This window comes from Pinus tabuliformis, chromosome Q (assembly GCF_031772625.1).
Source record: "Pinus tabuliformis cultivar Carrire ecotype Pingquan chromosome Q, CPIR1, whole genome shotgun sequence".
In the NCBI taxonomy this organism is placed as follows: domain Eukaryota; kingdom Viridiplantae; phylum Streptophyta; class Pinopsida; order Pinales; family Pinaceae; genus Pinus; species Pinus tabuliformis.
This window is the reverse complement of record NC_142296.1, coordinates 668,728,568-668,753,759: the sequence shown is the minus strand read 5'-3', so window position 1 is coordinate 668,753,759 and position 25,192 is coordinate 668,728,568. Positions and strand designations below refer to the sequence as shown.

The 25,192-nt window shown below is 38.5% G+C and overlaps 1 pseudogene; it reads left to right on the top strand.

Annotated features, from left to right (window-relative positions):
• The first annotated feature begins 278 nt into the window (after positions 1-278).
• Positions 279-25,192, top strand: part of LOC149221320 (3-oxo-Delta(4,5)-steroid 5-beta-reductase-like) — a 72,631-nt pseudogene continuing 47,717 nt past the window's right edge.

The following is a 25,192-nucleotide window of genomic DNA, read 5'->3' as shown; positions in this document are numbered from 1 at the left end:
AAAGGAAGGAAGGACCATGGAAGAAGTTGAAGGTGACAAAGCCATGGTTGGATCCGATCACTTTAATAGACGGTGACCTGGATGAGATAGGTGACAAGGTGCGGGATACTACAGCAGAACTGCTACAGCAGTTTGAGTAGCAGCAAAAGCAGGCATTGAGTACCATCCAGAAGGATCTACACGAGCTGCATATCCAAGCCAATAGGATTCAGGTAGGTGCAAGGAAGAGTAGTGCCACCTCAATAAGTTTGGCACCAGGGACCACTCAAGCAGCTGAGATGGTCCGGTCACTGGATCTCTGGGGAGTCACGGTGCTAGATGGATATTTGAGCATAGAGGCGGCCACTGACAAGGCTATTGTCAGCTCTCTAAAGAACGTCGACCTCAACTTGACTGCACTCCCTGGTGAGTTTTTTCACACACTGCAAGCAGTTGTGATAACAGAAGTTAAGGCTTAGAAGCAGCATGCACTGAGCCTTATCAGTGAGTACAGATTCAACAAAGAACAGATGTTCGTTGAAAAATTAGAGGCACTTGAGGCACAAAAGAAAGTCTAGGAACATAACGACCATCTTGTAGCTGCGTTGGCAGAAGCTTACAGAACAGTACCTGATCTTCATATACTAGAGGAAGCGTCGTTGGAGGCGAAAATCAGAAATTTAGCTACAAGTGTGCATGACGCCGAGACAGAAATGGCTAGAGTTCAGTTTGATCTAAACTTGAAGATCATAGAGTTAGAGTTGAAGTGAAAGCCTTTAACTATGCTAGAGATCAGTGAACAACACAAAGCCACTATGAAGGATGGAGTTGCGACAGTGGATGTCGCGGTGGCAGACTACACTGTGCTCTTTGAGAAAGCAATGGAGGTATTCATAGCTCTGCAGGAAGATCCCACCCTGAAAGCCTTAAATACACAAGCTCGCGAACTCTAGCAACAATATGATGAAGTCAGAGCAATGGTGTACACTGTTGCTACAGCATAACACCTTGCTAAGTTGCAGGAGGCTAGGCAGCTCCATATATAGGTGGAAGGAGTGCAGAAGAAAGAAGTGGTCCTCAAGGCCAGGTTGGGGCCTTGGCTCGATGAGGCCTACATTAAATCCACCAACATTCAGGAGAATTTGGCGAGCCTATAGAGGACGCAGCAAAAAACCAAGGAAGACAATGCAGGACCGACAACAAAGTAGCTAGTGGAGAAGATCAAATATGCAGCCACGCAGAGCACAGCTAAAGTGGCAGTGGCACAAGTAGAGTTGGGGGGTCTTCAAAATAATATCTATGTGCCAGTAAAGTGACTCAAGGGTGAGTCACGATCTTTTTGTTGGCGGCCTATTGGGATGGGGTCCCCTAGGGTCATCTTTGGGGCAAAAGCCCAAGTTTTGGGGAAAAAGACCAAGTTTTGTTGTATAAAATGTAAAGTATCCACAATTCATGGTCGCGGAGCACATAGATAATTAAAGTGTCATAAAGGGTTTTACCCTTCTTGTATGTAAGTTGAGTCTGTGGACCATGGGATTGTATAAATAGGTGTGTATTAGGATTTCTAAGGTAAGTACTGATGATGAAGATGAATGTAATGGGTTAGTAAGAGTAAGAGAGAAGAGGACTAAGAGTAGAAGGAATGCTTTGCAGCTGTGTGGGCAAAGGCCTAGAGTACAGTCTACAGCTGACTGCATAGACCCCTACAGTTGAGTGCACAGGGAAGTCTTGAGTCTGTAAGATTGAATTGATTATCAATAAAGAATATTGTTACAGAAATACTTGTGTTATGTCTTTTCTTATGTTATATGAATTCGCCTTACATTATAATAGATTTATGAAATAATGATGTGTTGATGCGCAACTTTACATGATTTATATTAATACATGAACGCAATTACTATTAACTATTTACGCAAAGAATATCTTGTTTTATGTTGAAGTTATTGAACACTTAAGCCGATCAGAGTCATTACTGGGTTATAAATCATCTTTGATGCGTGTAAGCATTTGATCCACCTATTCAAGGTCCGCAAATGACAGTCGTAATCATTCATGGAGGTATAGAAACTGATTAAAGGGAGTTACATCAATAAGCCTTAAAGGCTTATTGATATGCGCAAAGGGACATTTAGGGCATGAAATGACATCACGCTCATCTCTAGGTGTGGAAACTTGGTTCCAGCATTCCCCCATACTGCTTCGGGGGAGACTTCTTTCTGCACTCTCCAGGTTCATGCCAAAAGGGCCAATAGTGTAGGGTTTTGTTTGGCGAAACTAACTCTGAACCTGGGTCAGGACCTACTAAGCCAACAGAGATGATGGACAAATTTTCCCAAATCCCTCAACGACTTCCAACAACAACTAAATCACCTTTAAAAAGAGGAAATTTTAGTCATGCAACACCCTTCAAGATACAAGTTAAGTTTGATATCCTCTTATTTGAAGGCCAAATAAATGCATATCCTATGGATGAATAGTTAAATCTATTAGAGGGATATTACTCTGTCCAAAATTTTCCAACAATGAAAAGATCATATTTCTTTCTTAAAAGCCCTTCTCCATTTCAAAGATTGGTTGGAAGGTTACTAGGAGAGACAAAACAAATATGAGCCTATGATATTGAAGGTAGGACCTAATTGTGAAGCTTTTTTTGATGCCCTCAAGGAGGTATTATACCCTGTAGGAAACTATGATGTCCAATAGACAAAATGGACAACAGATTCAAGAGAGAGACTAGATGGTGCTAGAGTACACCAATATTTTGCATATCTTATGCTAAAATCTATGTATTAGAGACTGTAAGTGGCACTTGATTATGAAGTATCGTAGTGGTATATGCTGTTGTGGGGAAAAATGCCTATGTAGGACGATCCTATCCACCTAAGGTGTGACAGTGCCTTAGCAACAAACAGAGACAGCTATTCTAGTATTCTTCCTTTATGAATTAAGAATGAAGAGAGATAGATGGACTAACCGGTGTCTTCTGTTTGTCCCTCGATCCGGTTCCTCTTCTCTTTGGGAGTTCCCAGCTACTTGCCTTCTCGCTCGTCCAGCTTCAAGAGGTTTCTGCAAGATTACAAGAAGAGAACACTACACAAAGACATAGATTCATATTCATAACTAGTTCAGGATTAGAAGTAAACTAAACATACCAATGCAATCATACATCAAAGATACACCAGTATATAGGAGAAACCAAGATAGCTTTATTGATGAATAACAAGGTTCAGGAAGAGATACAACCCAGAGGGCTCCAATCCAGCATCTTCTTCCCAGCAAATGGAATTCCTATCTTCACCCCCTTCAAAGCATTAAGTACCCAATGATTCCAATCTCAAACCAACAGCAATTCTTTGCAATCACAAAATTCCAGCCTCTAGATCTCATGGAGGAGAGATCCATATATAGATGTTTGGAGAGAGGATGAGTCAGATTGAGATCTGACTAGTGTCCTCTCCCTCTGTCAGTTCTTGATTCCACTTGGAGGTTCTTGCTTCCACTTGGAGATTGGGAACCTCTTACTCATCACTAGTCGAATTCACTGAGGCAAGTGTCATTGAGGAAGATTCTGGAAGCTTCCTGGGTCTTGACACCTCTTGGAATGAACTTTCCATTTGGCAATTCTCGCTCAACGCACCCTGGTAGTGCTTCTACCTGCGTTGCAGTGCAGGTAGCCAGTGTTGGCTTTGGCATTCAGCGCAGACAGCTAGTGGAGCCATTGAATTGATCCTGAATTGACTTGTTTTTGAGCAGTTTCTGGTGGAGAACTTCTGTGAATTGCTGTGGTTTGTTAGCCTTGTTCCTCTAGGGGTAGGAACAACATGTTTAGGGCTTTGGATCCCTTAGATTATGGACATTTCATGCTCAATGCTGTAAGGCACAAAAATGTCTATAACAGTTGCCCCCTAAAGTATGAGGCCGTTTATCGGGTGAAATGCTTTATCAGGGGGATCTGAAGTTCATCCAATGCTGGGAGGAGACCTGTAATAAGATACAATACAATACATTATTTTTCATACTGCTTTCATGATCTAGCTGAGGCAGACATTCCCATGCTCAGCTTTATAAATTCATTTTTCTGTACATAGAACAGACAATCGTCTGGTGGTAGACTGATAATTTTGATGAAATTATCATCCTTTGGGTAGGATGATTATCTGCTGCAATGATGTACATGTCAATGTCTTTATCTTTCCTGAATATATATCGCAGCCCGGATGGATGAAACTAGATCCGGGGTCTTCAAACTCGTTCGATCTTCACTCTAAGTACAAGTTGATCCATGTGAGAAATATTCTGAAGTCGAACATGGAAAGACATCGCTTGATTACCGATCAATGATGTAAACCGTTAACAAGCGCGAGAGGAATCACCGATAATGACAATGACCCTCAAGGTACTGCAGTACAATTCACGTGGTGTGAATAAAGGACTTGGTGTCGAACACCACGCAAAATCTTTCGGTCGAAGGTCATTGATGTATACCTGTCGCCGGAAGTGAGAAACTTGCCATTGAGGCATGCAAGCTTCAAAGTACTGAAGGGGTTGTTCCTAGATCAACTTCTTGGATAATGAGCTGATGTCGACAAGAAGCGATCCATCAAAGGAGGGCCTTAATGAATCCCACATCAATGACACGGAACGGAGCTAATGATTTTGATGGAGGTGAAAACGATCTGTGACATATGACTCAGGGTGGCGGTCATGAAAGGATGAAGGATTAATGTACGGCAGTGGATGGGACACGGTTGACTTTTCTGAACGACTTCTCTTGAACATATGGCGACACTGATGCGATGGATCGGTAGCATTACCCCAAATATGGATGGTATGGCAAGACCATGGATGTGATTGGTGAATGAAACAACCCAACCCGATTGTGGTACGGAGGAAAAGTGTCATGTTCAAGAGCGACTTGCTACCATCAAAGTTTTCTTGAGTTTCTCCCAATTTTTCCCCAGTCATTGCTGACCAATACCTCTTTATTTTTGTCAAGCTTGAGGAGGATAACATATGCTTGTTCTATAACCTGCCCTTCGGGCAAGCCCATCGCTATGTTTTAACGAGCCTAGCGATAGTGAAACTCGTTCTCGTCTAAAGACAAGTTTGTCGCTATTTAATGATTTTAACGAGTCTAACGACAAAGATAACTCGGTTCTTTTCATTTTTAGAGAGTCTGAAAAGATACATAAAGTTAACTCCAAAAGTCCCTTTTCGTCATATAATCCCTTAAGTCCGAAAAAGTATAAAACAATACAGAAGGGATGAGTTTTCGATAGTTTTAACGAGCCGAACAAAACAAGCGCTCGATCTTTTTGTGCAATAATCCCTCAGGTCCAAAAAGATTAAACTCTAGAGGAGGGATAGCACTTCCTGTCCCTTTAACGAGCTGGAAGGCTAAGGACTCGGCAATCTTTTCATATTTTACGAGTCAGATGAAAAGAGCTTAAAGAAGACTCGTCTTTTGAGGAACGAGTGATGAAACAGGTTAGCAGCTGATTCCAGGTACAGGTTGGAATTTTCCAAACACGGCAGTGTCACAAGGATGGCTAGTGAAATCACTCTTCGCAGCTGTTCCTGAAAATGGGTAAACAAACATATGGAGGTGAACGATCGGCCAATGGAAAAGTGGAGGTGACGGGAAAACATGACCAAGGCTTTAATGGCTGATGATATTACATTCACAGTGGTTATTTACCGGGATAGTTCATTTTTTAACGAGCTTAAACGCGGGTGGAAACATTTGCTCAATCTTATGTTTATTTTTTAACGAGCATGAACTATGTGCTAAAACTGCTCGGATCTTGCCTTTATTTTTTAACGAGCATGAACTGTGTGCTAAAACTGCTCGATCAACCCAGTCATATGATAAGAGTGTCTCATCAAGATTCTATTTTTTATGGAGCTTCATCTCACTAAGCTTTGCTCCGGATCCTTTCGTTATGCAAGTTCGGAAACGACTAATCCTACGAGTTTAAAGGGTTAGACCTACAGGTTTAAAGGGAGGACCTAAAAATTTAAAAAATAAATAGCCGCCCCTTGCTTGCACTCAAAAAGGTTTGCATGCCCCCAGGCATAAAGTACAATTTCAAAGTTACCTCTACTTCATTTCCGTCAAAACATTTGTTTCACCGAGAGAGGCCTACCTCTTTCAGGTTACCCAAGGATTGCTCCATTCATGGCCACGAATAAAACACTTCCTCGGCGATGTCTATCGAAATAGACAACGGTGAGCGACGATGCCCGCCAACTCACATAACTTTGACAAAAGAATCTTATTCTAGAATAACCCCTCTTCCTAGACAGACGGGGTACAGACTAGTCATATTCTCCCGCGGAAACGTACTCTATACCCAAAGTTTTCCTGCCGAAGCAGACCAGGACGCATGCCCCCTGGGTTCCAGTCATATCCTCCCGGATTACTCGCGCTCATCGGGGGGACGGACCGTGGGTTGAGACACTTCTTGTGTGAACAGACCATTTAGGGATGGTACATGACTATTTGCGATGCGTGATCCAGGAAATGAAAGTTGGTCCACGAGCTTGACCACTCTTCCTTCGTGCGGAAAACACATTACTCTAAAGAGTGAGGAGACAATGGCTCCCATGCAATATATATAGTCTCGTCCAAGGAGTAGGTTATAATCCAAGGGTCCTTGAATGACCATCACGTTCATTTGAACGGTCTTCCCTTTCAATGTTATGGGCACATTGGGGAGGATCCCTAAAGGTCGAATGGTTCCTTTATCAAAGCCTGATAGATTTCTCATTTCAGGCAAAAGCGCTGGCAAACCAAGCACTTTCCAAGCAATAGAGGAAAGGATACTCACAGATGCCCCCTCATCAATGATAGTGCCAGCCATTACCATTCTGTATATTTGAACGATAATTCTGAATGGTATGCTTGCTGGAAAACGGGGTCTGCCTAGTTGGTTCCAGTCGAACGAGACAACTAGGTTGCTTGGTGGTGGGACCGAGTAGACGGCCGGGTATGACTCTGATGAAGTTCCTTCCTGCGATAAAGGAATGGGCAAATTTCCCCCTTGTTCGTCGGAGTCTGTGTTGATGAAGAGAATTTGGACGGTGTCGTCTTTATTCTCCTCTGTGATGGTATCATTCGAGGATAGAACCTCTGAAGGAAAAACCGGGTCAACTGCCGCCTCAACCTTTTGACTTTCGTCAGGTATGGATTCAGACGGTTCATCCTCAATGATAGGTGCTTCGGCTGACCACCTGGGCGGGCCAGCCAGGTTCTCAACTGGTGAAGGACTTGGCAGGAGTTTTTGATATCCAGGAGGAAGTTGCACTGGTAAAACCGGGCGATCTTCCAAAACTCTTTTAGCCTTGTCTAAGAAGGGACAACGGTGGATGGCATGGTCGCCTTCACACAGTTTGCAGGGAAATCTAGCTTTCCCTCTCTGTCCTGTGACTTCACTTTCACTAGTTAACGGTGAGCTGTCAACATGGCTATCAGAGGTTGACGCCACCGAATTGTGCAAACGGGGAGACCAGTCCCTTAGTATCCGAGGGATGCAGGGACAATCTCTGTGGAAGTGGTCTCCCTTGCATATGACACATGGCGATTTAGGCCTAGTCAGTGATGTGTGTGGATTTTTGTCAGACGCCACTTGTTTTCCCCCAGTCGCTTTTGGCTCCTTCTTCTTCTTCTCTTTCTTCTTCTTTTCCTTCTTCTCCTTAGGAACTTGGTTTTTTGTTTTACCAGTTCCGTCAAGCGAAGAGGAAGGAGGAGAGGAAGAATTAGATGAAGTAGAAGGCTGGTGGGTAACTCTGGTCTGGTTTGACTGTTGATTCGACTGCTCAGGAATAGTGGTGTTCTGAACGACATTGGTTGAGAAGAGCCAGACCGACAAGCCAATTGTCAGTCCTGGAAGCGACAATGTGGCCATATGAGGCGCACCAACATCTCCCCAAGAGGAGAAGGGACTAGGATTTCCACCAAGGGGAATTCCTTGGTTGGTGTGCTCCATTTTCTCAACCTAAAGATCAACGCAGGAAGAAGGGGTGATTGTTCCGTTTAAAATAAATTTTAACGACGCTTTGGACACAACTTGCTTTTTCAATTTTAAAGAGTCGAGAAAAAGCTAAAGATGACTCTAGTCTCCTTCGATGTTTTAACGAGCCCGAAGTGACAAATGCTCGGATGGACTTTTTCTGTTATAGAGTCTGAAAAAGGCCAAAAGGAACTGCTCTGGAGTTCTAGGCAGAGGGTGTGCCAAACTTTTCGCAAAAATGCAGAATACTTTTTAAGGTACGGGCGGTCGATCTTCCTGAATGTTGTGTTTAGTGCATTGCGATCAGTAGGGCGGCCGACACGGCTTCCTAAGGATAAAGGTTTTATGCCTATAGGGGTCTCCCAATATATACGCGACGGTACGTGGGAGCACAATCCGTACTGGCGCTATCGTCCCTCAGGAGGAATCACCCACCATCAACGAGATCAACAGTCACCAGGCTTTACGACGCCGGAACACGTCTCTAGCCTAGACCTCTATGTTGTGCGTTATGTTGCAAAGCGTTGTTAAGTTCATTCAATTTAGTTTAGGTTGATCTTTTTAGAAGTTTGCCTTTTGAGGTTCACCACGAGATGTATGATACAATTCCTAAATGCAGTCTAAAGATGATAAGCAAGCTTTATATCTTTTCAACTTTGAAAATCCTAGCTACTAAGGGAAAAGAAAGACACCATCTTTTCTCAAAGAGAAATCAGCACACTCTAATGCACTTTTCCTAAATCAGACATGCAAACTATCAAAATGCAAATGCACAATGCAGGTGTTTGTTTTCCGCTTTCTTAGTATTGATGCCTACAAAGAAAGATTTTTGTACAACTTTGAATTCGCTTTTAAATGACAAATACAAACAAGTTTACTTTTTCCGAAATCAGAGAGGGTAGAAGAGATTACAACACTTAACGATTTCTGAAATGAATACTTGTTTCGACACTTAAAAGAGAAACTCAAACCAAAAGCAAAAGTAAATGTATAATCAACTGTAAACAGCCAATGAACTCTCTCCTAAGATTACAATCAACAGATCTGAATCAAGGGCTACAGGATGACTATTTCACTCTTGCAAAGAAAAAATGCAAATGACGCCAAAAACACATAAAAACACTCACAGTCTTTTTGTACAAAAGGAGGCGGAATTTAAGCAAAGAAAAGGAGTTATCAGACTGGTACCTATGCTGGTTATAGGCTGCAAAAATCAGAGATCAAAACAAGGCAAAACAGAGCAGAGAACCCCAGCTGCACAAGGCCTAACTGGATCAGCGCAACCTCAACACAGGGGTTTTGACATTCAGCGCAGGTAGCCTTCACGGGACCTGCGTTGAAATGCAGAACCTCTTCACAGGGTCTGCGCTGAAGGAGAAATGAGAGTTTCTCACTGGGTTCTGGGTCACAGATTGCTGATTAATCTACTGTTTCAAGCCAAATAAAAGCAACAAGCAAGGTACAATCAAAGGGATTCTTTGAGGGGGTACTAAGATCTATCACAAAGGATCATCAAATCATTTGTGAGTCCATTGTTCAGAACATAGACAAGTCCAGTGATTGGATCAAAGCAGCAACTGTCTACTTTGCATCTGGGAATAGCAGATGCAGTTCAATTGTTGTTGTCGAGTCTATGAAACAAACAATGATGGAAACACAAATAAAATGACTAAACAGATCTCCCCAGCAGAGTCGCCAATTTGTTGTGGGGAAAAATGCCTATGCAGGACGATCCTATCCACCTAAGGTGTGACAGTGCCTTAACAACAAACAGAGACAGCTATTCTAGTATTCTTCCTTTATGAATTAAGAATGAAGAGAGATAGATGGACTAACCGGTGTCTTCCATTTGTCCCTCGATCCGGTTCCTCTTCTCTTTGGGAGTTCCCAGCTACTTGCCTTCTCGCTCGCCCAGCTTCAAGAGGTTTCTGCAAGATCACAAGAAGAGAACACTACACAAAGACATAGATTCATATTCATAACTAGTTCAAGATTAGAAGTAAACTAAACATACCAATGCAATCATACATCAAAGATACACCAGTATATAGGAGAAACCAAGATAGCTTTATTGATGAATAACAAGGTTCAGGAAGAGATACAACCCAGAGGGCTCCAATCCAGCATCTTCTTCCCAGCAAATGGAATTCCTATCTTCACCCCCTTCAAAGCATTAAGCACCCAATGATTCCAATCTCAAACCAACAGCAATTCTTTGAAATCACAAAATTCCAGCCTCTAGATCTCATGGAGGAGAGATCCATATATAGATGTTTGGAGAGAGGATGAGTCAGCTTTAGATCTGACTAGTGTCCTCTCCCTCTGTCAGTTCTTGATTCCACTTGGAGGTTCTTGCTTCCACTTGGAGATTGGGAACCTCTTACTCATCACTAATCGAATTCACTGAGGCAAGTGTCATTAAGGAAGATTCTGGAAGCTTCCTGGGTCTCGACACCTCTTGGAATGAACTTGCCATTTGGCAATTCTCGCTCAACGCACCCTGGTAGTGCTTCTACCTGCGTTGCAGTGCAGGTAGCCAGTGTTGGCTTTGACATTCAGCGCAGATAGCTAGTGGAGCCATTGAATTGACCCTGAATTGACTTGTTTTTGAGCAGTTTCTGGTGGAGAACTTCTGTGAATTGCTGTGGTTTGTTAGCCTTGTTCCTCTAGGGGTAGGAACAACATGTTTAGGGCTTTGGATCCCTTAGATTATGGACATTTCATGCTCAATGCTGTAAGGCACAAAAATTTCTATAACATATGCAGATACATCCAAATAGATACATATTTCATGGACATATTATCACTAGGAGCCACATATCAATATGTTGTCAAAATTGAACAAAAAATGAAGTATAGTAATAAGCAGGAGTTCGGGTCTAGAAATATACTACAATAAAAGCTTGGAAAAGGTCACCCAAATTCATAGAACAAGGGATAGAGCAAGGAGATACAACCTAAAGACAACGAGCCCAAGTCACATGCAATGAAGAGTAATGGGAAGTTGAAAGAGGATTGGAAAGTGGTGATAAAAGATACCAGCACAACGTTAATGAATGTTGCCCATAACATTTTTTTTGGAAAATCTTAAAGAAAAATAAATGAACAATGGCTCTGATTATAACTAATAATAGAATAAAGGAGAGTAGATTATTTTTCCTTCAGAACACAATGTTGTTATCATGATCGTAAAGATCCAATCGAAAGATCCAAAGTATCCTAAAGTGGGAGAGTTCCTCTCCCATTCATAAATGTGGGTAAAGATAACTCCACTAAATTTTACTGTTGATAGCGAGAGCCAAAAGAAACTAATATTAGATGAGGTCATAAAGATATTGAATTTGAAAATAATTCCACACCCCCAACAATGCACCATTGGTTGGTTAGACCATGGATGACAGATTTGTATCATGCAATAATGCCACATGTACTATGGCATCAAGTCATTCAAATATGGGGTACTATGTGGTGTTCCCCACTCAAATTTTGTGAAGATATTTTAGGAAAACTGTATATGTGGAAACATCATGTTGTTTATGACTCTCATCGTCGTAGTTTCATTGTTTCTCTAGGAGGTGAGCTCTACAAGGTACCAAAGATAGTTCTAACTTCTACAATTTCATTGATCTCAACAAAATAATGTTGAAAGGTAATTTCTCATTCTGCAAAATTTTTCCTCTTCATGGTTTGGTTATAATATGAAAGAAATATCATTATTACCACCACAACCTCATTACATAATAGAAGTAAGTGGAAAGTATTGCAGATGCATACAAAGATATCTTCATTCCACCTATAAGGGTGCCTCTACACTGTTAGGTCAAACACTCAATTCACTTGATACTTGGTGCTCCCTTACCTAAAGGCTTAATATATAGACACTCTCTCTTGGAGAATGAGGAAATAAAATTTTAGATCGATGAGCTCATCCAAAACAGCCACATTTGGCTGAGTTCCTCACCTTACGAGAGTCTAATTGTATTGTTGTAGAATAAGGTTTGGACATGGTGACTTTGTATTAATTATAGATCCCTAAGAAAAAAATTTAGAAAATTATATATTATAGAGCAATGGAACACATAAAATATTGTGGAAACAAAAATACATAAACGCATAAAATAAGAGAGACAGAGATATATGTGGCTCACCCAATTTGGGCTATGTCCATAGAGAAACAGCTAGTCATTCCTTTTATATTATCCAACAAAATGAAGAGATACAACATACAACAGATCTATTGTAATTTCCTCTTCACTCTCACACAACCTTCTCTCTCTCTCTCACTCATAATAATAATACACAAATGAAATACAATTCCCTCATAAACTGAGGGTTTCCTTCTAGGCAAAAAAACCCTTAAATAACATAACTTCTACCTTCAGATCATCTGCCTAATGAATGGCCCAGATTGACTACGAAATTACAATATTTGACTATAGACCTAATGGTGATTAAACAGGTTGTGTTTACGCCCTGACAGGAACTAGGGTCTAATGCGGCGATACCTCTGAACAATTTGGAAGATAATCAGGCTCCGCACCTAAAAATATCCCACTTGGATACTGATTATAACAACTCCACCACAACTTCATTTGATCGAAAATGCTTCCACTTTTGACCTTGTTGTTTCTCATATTCACCATCATACTTGAAGACTAATTAAAACTGAGTAGAATCTCAACTTCTCCCTGATTACAACTTTTGTCAACATATCTACACGATTCTCGCTAGTGTGTATCTTTTCCAGCTTCAATTATCTATCTTCGAGAACTGACTGTATGAAATGGTACTTGAGGTATATATTTTTATTTTTGGAATGAAATTTGGAGTTCTTAGCAATATGAATGACACTCTGGTTGTCACTATATAACCTACCCATCTCATGCTTCTTACCCAATTCATTCAGAAACCTTTGCAACCAAATCATTTTTTTACTAACCTTTGTAGCAGCAACATACTCTACTTCCGTCGTTGAAAGTGCAACACACTTTTCATTTTTGAAACCCAACTGACACTTGTTCCACCTATAGTAAATACACACCCTATGGTGCTCTTCCTGTTTTCTCTATCACCTACCATATTTACATCAACATATCCCTGTAAAGCAATTTTTTGAACCACCAAAGCATAATTCTTTATATGTGGTACCTCTCAAATACTTGAGACTCCATTTCACTTCCATCCAATGTTCTCTTCCTTGATTTTTCATGTATCTGCTTACAAATCTCACTGCATGTGCAATATCAGGCCTTATGCATACCATTGCATACATTAAGCTTCCAACTGTTGATGCATATGGAACTTTAGACATATAATCCATCTCTTCCTGGGTCTTGGGACACATCTCCTTACTTGGTTTGAAATGGCTAACCAAAGGTGTACTAACTGGTTTTGCATTCTACATATTAAATCTTTCCATCACCTTTTGTATGTACTCACTCTAAGACACCGTTAATTTGTGATTTTTCCTGTCTCTAGTTATTCTCATACCAAGGATTTGTTTTGTAGCACCCAAATCCTTCATTGCAAATGAATTTGCCAATTTTCTTTTGAGAACATTTATTTCCTGCATGTTAGACCATGCAATAAGCATGTCATCGACATATAATAACAATATAATATAGCTACCATAATTTTTCTTTTTGAGATAAACACAATGGTTAGAGTGACATCTAATAGAACCTTATTCAAACATGAACCTATCAAATTTTAGAGACCATTGCCTTGGAGCCTGTTTTAGGCCATACAAGTTCTTCTTCGACATAGACTCTAAATTCTACTTCCTTTGGACCTCATACCCTTGTGGTTGCTGCATATATATCTCTTCCTTCAAATCCCCATGGAGAAAGGTTTTATTTACATCTAACTGCTCAAGATGCAAATCTTCTGCTACCACAATACTTAAAATAGTTCTAATTGAAGTCATTTTAACAACAGGAGAAAATATTTCATCAAAGTTGATGAAAGGTGGTTTTCCCCTTGATGAAAGGAGATTTTCGGGTAAGGAAAAATCCCCTTTCATTTACAAATTTCAATCTTGAGCCCTGTGGGTTATGAGCCCACTCTTTATTGGAAGCGTTAAACATTGCACTTAGCCTCAAAACCTAGGACCATACAACATATCGAAATACATGGATGCACAGGAAACACACGGAAAACTCGACCTGAAAAACTTAAGGCCGGCATTCAAAATTATACAACTGCGTACAGAACTCCATCGGATCCTTCCAGGTCCAAAGCTTTTCCAATGCTCCGATCGTTCGTTATCTCCAATCTCCAATCGGCGCTATATCGGCCTATCGGTGATATCGCTTATCGGCCATCGGCACATCGCATTCCCTGAAATCTGATCACCGATCAAATCAGGACCATCGATCCTGGCTCTAATCCAACGGTCCTCGTTCAATCGCAAAACTAATATCGCATCATCTCTTTGGTCAGTTCTGATATCATTCCAATGGGTTTTCTCCAATGCGATATAGCAGCGATCTCTCATCGGCATTTCTTGAAGCCTCAGGCTCGTCCCTTTGTAAACCATATTTTCCGATGTGATATTTATGTGATAGATCCTGTGTATTGACCCATCCATTCCTCTTTGGCTTGGTCTCATTTTCCTTTGATGGATCTCTGCATTAAAACAGGGATCTACCACATTCATCTAAGCACGTGACACAACAGTTAATTCTATATCTTTAGATCGCCATCGATCCTACAATGATCGATGTTCAATCAACAATCTCACGACAGGATTTAACTCATTTATGAAATACACACAGAGGCATACAATATCAACACTGAAACACAGTTTTATATTATACATCTACAGGCTTCTATTACAGCCTAAGGCATTTCAGCCTTAGGAATAGTTCTCCTTCGATTACATTTTGATCACTCTGCTCTCACAAATTTCTATCTGTCACTTTGTATTCGTCTCCCTGTCTGTCTCAAGATATATATATATATATATATATATATATATATATATATATATATATATATATATATATATATATATATATATATATATATATATATATAACACATAGGTTCATCGTTACAAAAATATTGGATTGAATCATTGAAAGGATTCGATCAATCCTCTCCTTGATTTCCTCTCACAAATCACTCAACAATGCATACATGGTAGATAATTACAAATGACAAGTCTTTTAGAGACTCTATTAATTCCATCAAATTAACTCTATTTTAAAGAAATTTTCCTCGGTTTACTCTGATGGTCCACATCTCCTCCTTCTCTGCTTTACATTTTTCATTTTGATTTAGGGGGGTCAGATGCTCCTACATCAAACTCCCAAGGCACAAAAGTTTATGACCTCCTGGTCATATGCTTCTCCTTATCCCTTAGCAATTCTACCCACTTCTCAGTGGAACTGCCTTCATGATCTTTTGTTAGTTGCAACCAACCTCTACAGTAACAGTCTTCTTGCTACACGATACCTCACCAAACTTTCTCCTCTGAGCTTTAGTCTTTTGGCATCCTTCTGGTTATCTCCTCTGGAACCAATTGAGCACTCCTTGCTCTAGGTTGCTACATGTCTTCTCACCTTCCGCTACCGCTATCTGCATGATAGTAAAGACCATAAACTCACCATACTTCAACAATTGTACCTCTTCTCCTTCTTCTTGCAAACTCTTCCTCCTTCTCGCAGGAAATCTTCTTCCCTTTCCCTGCTCTGATACCACTTGATGAAAGGTGGTTTTCCCCTTGATGAAAGGAGATTTTGGGTAAGGCAAAATCCCCTTTCATTTACAAATTTTGATCCTAAGGCCTGTGGGTTATGAGCCCACTCTTTATTGGAACCATTAACATTGCACTCAGCCTCAAAACTTGGGACCATACAACATATCGGAATACATGGATGCATAGGAAATACACGGAAAACCCAACCCGAAACACTTAAGGCCGAACTTCAAAATTATACACCCGTGTTCAGAACTCCATCGGATTCGTCCAGGTCCAAAGCTTTTCCATTGCTCCGATTGTTTGTTATCTCCAAAATCTCCAATCGACACTATATCGACCTATCAACAATATCTCTTATTGACCATCAGCACATTTCATTCCCCGAAATTCGATCACCGATCAAGTCAGGACCGTCGATCCTAGCTCCAATCTGACGGTCCTCGTTCAATCGCAAAACCGCTATCGCATCATCTCTTTGACCGGTTCCAATATCATTCTAATGGGTTTTCTCCGATGTGATATATCAGCGATCGCTCATCGACATTTCTTGAAGCCTGAGGCCCGTCCTTTTGTAAACCATATTTGCCGATGCGATATTGATGCGACTCTATCCTCAATGATATGACCCTGTCTGTTGATCATATCGATCCAACAGATCCTGTGTATTGACCCATTCATTCCTCTTTGGCTTGGTCTCGTTTTCCTTTGATGGATCTCTGCGTTAAAACACAAATCTGCCACATTCGTTTAAGCACGTTACACAACAGTTAATTCTATATATTTAGATCGCCACCGATCCTATAGTGATCAATGGTCGATCAACAATCTCACAATAGAGGATTTAACTCATTTATGAAATACACACACAGGCGTACAATATCAACTCTGAAACAAACTTTTATATTATACATCTACATGCTTCTATTACAACCTAAGGCATTTCAGCCTTAGGAACATTTCTCCTTCGAATACATTTTGATCACTCTGTTCTCACAAATTTCTATCTATCACTCTATATTCATCTCCTTGTCTGTCTCGCGATATATATATAGAACACGCAGGTTCATCGTTACAGAAATATTGGATCGGATCACTAAAAGGATCCGATCAATCCTCTCCTTGATTTCCTCCCACAAATCACTCAACAATGCATACATGGCAAATAACTACAATTACAAGTCTTCTAGAGACTATTAATTCCATCAAATTAGCTCTATTTTAAAGAAATTTTCTCCGGTTTACTCCGATGATCCACGTCTCCTCCTTCTCCGCTTTAAAATTTGCATTTTGATTAAGGGGGGTCAGATGCTTCTACATCAAAAGTTTATACCTTTCTTCTGTGCAAACCCCTACACAAAAAGTGTAGCCTTGTACCTCTGTTTACCTCCATCTTCTTCGTTTAACCTATAAACCCATTTATTCTATAATGTTGTTTCACCTGCAGGCAACCTGACTAAGTCCCAAGTCTGGTTATGTATCAAGGAATCCATCTCTTCTTACATGGCTAGCTCTCACTTCTTCCTGGTTTCTACCTGCACTGCTTCTTCATAACATTCTAGTTCACTAGAATTAGTCAACAATACATAATATAATGAAGGAGAGTATCATTATTGGGCTCTAGGTATCCTGGTAGATATTCTAACACCACTTCAGGTGTTTGAGGTTCCTGTTGTTGTTGTTGTTTTGGTTGCTACTATTGTTGTTGTGGTTTCTGATCATTATAATTTTCAAGCACCTTTACTTTTTTTGTGATCTCATCAAGCATTGTGTATTCTTTGTTTTCCTTTTCCTATTTCTTTTCCTACCTCTAATCCTTATACAAGACCTTTTCATTGAATATGACATCTCTTCTCCTAATGATTTTGTGATTTTCATAGTCATATAAGCAATAACCAAAATCATTAACACCATATCCAATAAAGATACATTTCTTTGATTTTACCTCATGCTTTGTTCTATTTTCTTTGTTAATGCGGACAAAGTCTTCACAACTGAAAGGCTTTAAAAATGAGTAGTTTACCTTTTTACTTATCCATGTCTCCTCTAGAATACCACCCTCGAAGGAACTTGAAGACCATTTGTTTATTATATAAATAGCATTATATATAGCATCTGTCCAAAATTGTAAAGGTAATCATGCATGCAATCTCATGCACCTTTCACGTTCCATGATTATCATGTTCATCCTTTCTGAAACACCAATTCTCTATGGTTTTTTTGGAAGTGTCTTCCCTCTGTGAATTTCATGCTTTGAATATTTATATCAAACACTTTTTTGTGGTATTCACCTCTATTTTCTTATCTGAGACACTTCAACTTCTTTCTTGTCTCATTCTCAACCAAAGCTTTCCATTTCTTGAAAGTACCAAATACATCAGATGTATTTCGAATACAATAAATCAAGGACTTCCTAGTTGCATCATGAATAAAAGTAACATAATAGTGAGAGCCACCAAGAGATGATACCTTAGCAGGTCCTCATACATCTATATGCACAAGCTCTAATTTTCTGCTCTTATTTTTCTTCTCAAGTCTAATAAATCTGACTTTCTTTTGTTTTCCATAAACACAATTTTCATAGAAATCCAAATCAACATGCTTCAAACTTGGAAACAAATTTCTTGAGTGAAGAATATGCATTAGAGGAAATTTCAGCCTAAAAGTGGCCTCCTAAGGAAAAATTATTAAATAATAGTTAAAATAATAAAATAAGAGTTATGAATTTTGGAGAGAAAAGAAGAAAACCACTTTTTTAAATTGTATTTTTGGCTTATCTCCTAAACCACTTTTTTAAATTGTATTTTTGGCTTATATCCTTATAGGTTTACTCAAATTTCAAGTGTAAGCACTTATTTGATGCAGAATTAAATTCTACATCCAATGAGTATCGATTATGCATAATTGTGAGAATACCCACATTGATAAAAATTGAATATACATTAAAAAAACGTTTTCAACATGTTTTTCTAATGTATCTTCAATTTTTATCAATATGTGTCTTCTCAAAAGTATGCATTATGGGTACTCGTTGGATGTAGAATTTAATTCTACATCTAAGGAGTTCCTACACATGAAATTTGAGTAAACCTATAAGGAGATAAGCCAAAAATACAATTAAAAAAGTAGTTTTTCTTCTTTTCCCTCCAAAATATTTACATGTACCTTTTTTAAATTTAAAGGATTTTGATTGGTTTTCATATAATGACATGGAAATTACATGAAAATTTCATGCACACTTTTAGGCTAAAATTTCCTCTAATGCATCCCCTTCTTATTCATGTGCCCAAGGCCATGATGTTAGAGTGTCGTATCTACTCCTATGGAGGTTAAAGAATTAACATAATTAAAAATACTATTGCATAAATACAATGTACCAACCTTTTCTCCTTTTGCTATTACCAAGGCTCCTTTAGTGACCTTCCAGGTTTTGTTTATAAAATTAGTTATACAACCTTCACCTCCCATCTACCCTTTTGAAATTAGATTTTTCATTAGATATGGAACATGCCTTAGCTCCTTCAATAGCCATTGGTTTGCATTCTATTGCTTTATAAAAGTCTTACCCATTCCAACAATTTTATAGGGTTTATCATCACCCAGATGAACCTGTCCAAAATCTCCATGAACATAGTCATGAAAATGTTTCCTATCAGGTGTGGCATGGAATCAAGCCCCTGAATCTACCACCTAGGCATCATTAATATTCTCTAATGAAAGAATCAAATCATCTTGCAACACATCACCTGTCACATTCGCTTCATGATTGTTCTCTTGATGTTCATCTCCTTCTTTTCCCTTCTGAGATTTGCAGTCTTTCTTCAGGTGCTCTCTCTTCCCACATTTCCAACACACTATCCCCACTCTAGATTTGGATCTTCCTTTTCTTAACTTATTATTATTTCCTGGGCTCATTCCTCTTTCCATTTTTCTTCTCATAGTATCTACAGTCAAAGCATTACCTGATGTCCCACCGAAGCTTTTCTATCGCATTTCCTCACTAAGGATGGCACCAACAACATCATCAAATTTTAAAGTACTAGATATAGAGACATATTTACTAATATCCATAACTAGGCCATTCCAACTTTCTCGCAATCAACACAGAAATAACAGATCCCTAACTTCATCATCAAAATTTACCCCTACAGAACTTAACTGACTCGTAACCGTATTACATTCATTTAAAATCTTCATATTAAATTGACGCTTCATAAGAAATACCTTATTTTAGGCCGAGGGTTTTTCATATAGTTTGGCTAATGTCGTCATTAAACAATTTGTTGTCATCTCCTTTGAAATGTCGAATGCACCGATGCTGCCAGACACAACCATATTATTCCTAGTGCATTTCTGTCGAGAATCTCCCATTCTACATCCATCATACTTGTCAGCTTCTTTGATTTTCATCTCAATGGTAGGTACACATGTTTCGGATATAAATAATCTTCCATCTGCATCTTCCAAGGTTGGTAGTTTTGGCCATTAAATTTCTCAACCCTAAACCTACCATCTTTCATCATAGATCCACTTGAACTAGGAATCCTTCTCTCTTGCAAGTTTATCAGCCAAATAAATCTTCAGCTTTGATACCAGTTCTTATAAACTTATATATTACAGAGCAGTGGAACACATAAAATATTGTGGAAACACAAATACAGAAACACATCAAACAAGAGATACATAGCTATATGTGGTTCACCCAATTTGGGCTACATCCATGGAGAAACAACCAGACCTTTGTTTTATATTATCCAGTAAAATGAATAGATACAAACTACAATAGAACCATTGTAATTTCCTTTTCACTCTCACACAACCTCCTCTTTCTCTCACTCAGAATAATAATACATAGTCGCAAGACAACTCCCTCATATAAATCGAGGGTTTCCTTCTAGGGAAAAAACCCTAAATTAACATAAATTCTATCGTCAGATCATCCACCTAATGAATGGCCCAGATTGATATTACAATATTCGACTATGGCCCTGGCAGCGATTAAACAGGTGGCATTGCCACCCTGTTAGGAACTGAGGTCCAATGCAGCAATACCTCTAAACAAGAAGGAAGATAATGAGGCTCCACACCCAACAAAAATCACTATCGAGAACAGATACCTACTACCCCATATTAACGATCTTCTTGATCATCTTAAGTGTGAAAAGTTATTGAATAAGACTGATCTAAAGTTAGGCTACCACTAGCTTCCAATTGAACAAATCAATGTATGGAAGACAACATTCAAATCTAAAGAAGGCCTTTTTCAGTGGTTGGTCATGCCCTTTAGGTTGAATACTATTAGAAATGTTCCACATACTTATGACAATTCCAAGTGAACATCTAACACAAGAAAGGAAACACCAAGCATGTTGTAGGTTGCCTCAAACAACCCTCAATTGCAATTCTAGCCACATTTATTAACTCTTGTTGGCATGATACCTTCAGCTGGCCACAGTTATACAACAATGACTTTTACTTTGTTACCATCGACAAGAAATGTATCACAGTAAAACAAGTTCTAGACTTCCACCTCTAGGATGTGCTCTTACGCTACCTTGGCCACCTTTGTGCTCCTTCAAGCAGGCATGTGAAGCTGATCTAGGAGGTACATTATAGTCGGTGGTAGGACACTTTGGTGCGGAGGAGTAGTTCTACTAGCCAATGCTTCGACGAGATGTCGATTGTTATATCAAATAATGCACTTCCTATGCCATTGTTAGAATAAGAATCAAGAAGCATGGGATGAACACTCCTCTACTTTCCCCAAATAACCCCTCAAAGTTAATCTTTATGGATTACATGTCAGGATTTCCCTCCACCAAAAATGGTAATTATTGTTTGTTTATGGTTTTCGATCAATTCTCTAAGATGGCCATTTTGGCAGCATGCAAGAAGAGTGTCTATTACAGGTAATAATAAAAAACAATAAGAGAGAAATAATAATAAAATTCATACATAACAACAATACACATAAACCATGCACACCATGATTTGCACTAGAAAACCCTGTTTGGAGAAAAATCAACCAAAAATAGATTTATCATTATATTATGGCTTAAAATTAGCCAGGCTAAACAACATCTTGGCCCGACCAAGTGAGCCCTCCACTCAACTCAGGCACATTACAATGGAAAATCCCCAAACATTTGAAAGTCTTTATCACATGTAATCCATGCACTCTAATACCATGGGTCACCAAAACCATGTCCTCAAAACCACCTCTCTAGACCTAATAGTTTTGATTATTCCACTAAGTCAAATTTACACTAACAATCCCCCTTTAAACCTGACGAGGGAAATCCACATGCTTTCCTCCCCTATCACTTAGGTCTACTCCAAAGCATTACCAATATGAATACACATTACTAAGTAGGTATTATAGTCATATTCCCATATACATGTTATTTACAAATTTTATGTCCAAAGTAATCAATGTTTTTTGCTATTGTTGTCCAACACTTATGCATCAACACACCTTCTCAAACCAAGTTCTCTCCTCACCAAACCTCACTTCTATGGCTACATATCGTCTTTTTTTGTTGAAAAATGTAACTAGGCAATTTGATTTCTAAGCAAGAAAGAAGAAGTGCAAGGGTCAAGGAAGAGAGAGAAGAATCCAAGGAAGGGACAACAGTTTAGTTTTTGCTTGTTTTTTTCCACACATACAAAGTTTTCGGTGCTACTCTCTGAATTATAGGATGAAATTCTATTTTTGCGAATGTGTTAGGGAAACTATGTTTTTCAAAGGTGTTGAGACAACTACTGGGAATGTGTTGGGGCAACTCTGCGAAGTTGTAGGGCTCAAATTTATGTCTTGAATATTTTTTACCAACTTTGATCCTTGTTGACTTGGATTGGTTGGAGGACATCTAAAGAAGGGATAACTTAGTTCCTTATGGAAGTCTTGGTCTTAGGTCTTGGATGTATCACTTTGATCTAATTCTATAAGAAGAGAAGTTTTTCAAGTTTTCACCCTTGTGGAGTTTTTCCCTAGCTTGGAGCCTATATAGTGTGTTCTTTGTCTCTTATAATCTTCATGCACTTTATGTTTTTTGTAATTGATTGATGAAGAATATATAATAAAATAATTAAAGCCAACAAACAATCACAAGTAATTATCAAGTAAGAGAAATCAAACGTAATCTATAAGCATGTTGATTTCTCAACATGGTATCAGAGCTAAGGTGAAGGAAGGACAATTTAAGGATCACTTTTGTTGGCACTCTTATTGCAATACATTCTTGAAGAAGATATTTATCTTCTCTCTCCCTCTCCAATCAAAAGTTATATGAATAAATGCTTCAAAACACTTAGGAGTCTTTGAAACTATAAAAGGCTGTGTCATCAAGTTCATATCTAAGCTATCTAAAGAAGTCATGGATGTAAGTTTTTATTCTGCTCTTACCAGTTCATTTGAAGGCAAACATTAGGGGAATTTTGATGCCAAAAATGGGCCTCCTAAGGAAATTATAAAATAATAGTGGAAATAATAAAATAAGATTAGATTACATCATCAAATTTTAGAGGGAAAAAAAAAAAAAAAAAAAACTATTTTTTCAACTTATCTCCCTATGGGTTTACTCAAATTTCGAGCAGAAACACTCGTTGGATGCAAAATTTGATTCCTCATCCAATAAGTACCCATGTTGCATACTTTTGATGGACCCTACTACACGAAAAATCATAAATACATGAAAAATGTTATTGCAATCACATTTTTTCATGTATTCCTCATTTTTAGTGTAGCAGGGTCCATCGAAAGTATGCAACATGGGTACTCCTTGGATGAGGATTAAATTTTTCATCCAACGAGTACTCCCACTCAAAATTTGAGTAAAACCTTAGGGAGATAAGTTGAATACGTGTTGAAAAAATAGTTTTATTATTTTATTATTTTTTAATATTTTTACTTTTTTACTCCAAAAATGGTGAATAATCCCCCATTGTTGACATCATCATCTTGAATCCTACTGGTTCTTATAAATTTTATTTGGTTGTACATTTTTCTTAGGAGACCCATTTTAGACCTCAAAATTCCCTTAATGAGGACATGGGTCATCGACAATGGGACTTCAAGACACATGACAGGGGAACATGGTTAACTCAAGACTCTATCAAAAGGGAACTCTTCTCACTCAGTGGAACTTGGAGACATGAATAGCTACTCAGTCAAAGGAATTGGATCTACCTCCTTGGAGCTTAAAATTGGTGGAAATATCCATCTTAACAATATACTCTATGTTCTAGCTTTGAAAAAGGACTTGTTTTCTATTTATTGTTTAGAAGATAAAGGTGACAGGGTTGCATTTGTTAATGGACAAGTTATCATATGGGCTAAGGGATCTAGTATTGAAAATGCTAAGACTATTGGGATTTGTGAGGGGATACTGTATAGACTTGTAACACCTCTTCCTCAAGCTCTGTTGAATTTAGATATTAACCCTTGTGAACTATGGCATAGAAGGTATGGTCAACTTCATTATAAGATATTTCCATCATTGAATCATACGGTTATTGGTATTCCCGAACTGAAAGAACAGCATGAAGGAGTCTGTAAGGGATGTTCTCTTGGAAAAATGTGAACAAATCTTTTACAAGTAGTGACAAAATATACAAGGAAATTTTGGATCTCATACATTCTAATGTTTGTGGACCCATGGTAGAGAAGTCACTTGGCGATCATCAATAATATGTAGAATTCATTAATTATCACTCTAGAAATACTTACTTATACCTCCTCAAGTCCAAGGATGAAGTATTTGAGAAATTTCAAGAATTCAAGGCAAAAGTGGAAAATTTAGGTCAAAACCCTAAGATCAGATAATGGTGGAGAACATAATTCCAAAGAACTTGTGGATTTTTGCAAGGAAGTGGGAATTAAGAGGGAGTTAATAGTTCCCTACAACCCTCAATAGGATGGTGTGGATGAAAAGAAGAATTGGTCCATTGAAGAATGTGTTACAGTCATGCTACATGACCAAGACCTTCCCAAGTTCTTATGGGGAGAAGCATTTGTAACAACAATATATATCTATATATATATATATATATATATATATAGATATATAGATATATATATATATATATATATATATATATTTATATATATATATATATATAGATATATATATATATATATATATATATATATATATAGATATATATATATATATATATATATATATATATATATATATTTATATATATATATATATATATATAGATATATATATATATATATATATATATATATATATATATATATATAGATATATACAAAATCAAAGCCCTGATAGAATTCTTAATGGCATGACCCTAGAAGAAGCATCCAGAGGAAAGAAGCCAAGTGTTGATCATCTCTGAATATTTGGATGTTTCATATACATTCACATTCCCAAGGGCAAAAGAAAGAAGTTGGACCCTACAGGTATAAGAGGCCTATTTTTTTGGATATAGTACTTCATCAAAAGCATATAGAGTCTACATCAACGAATAT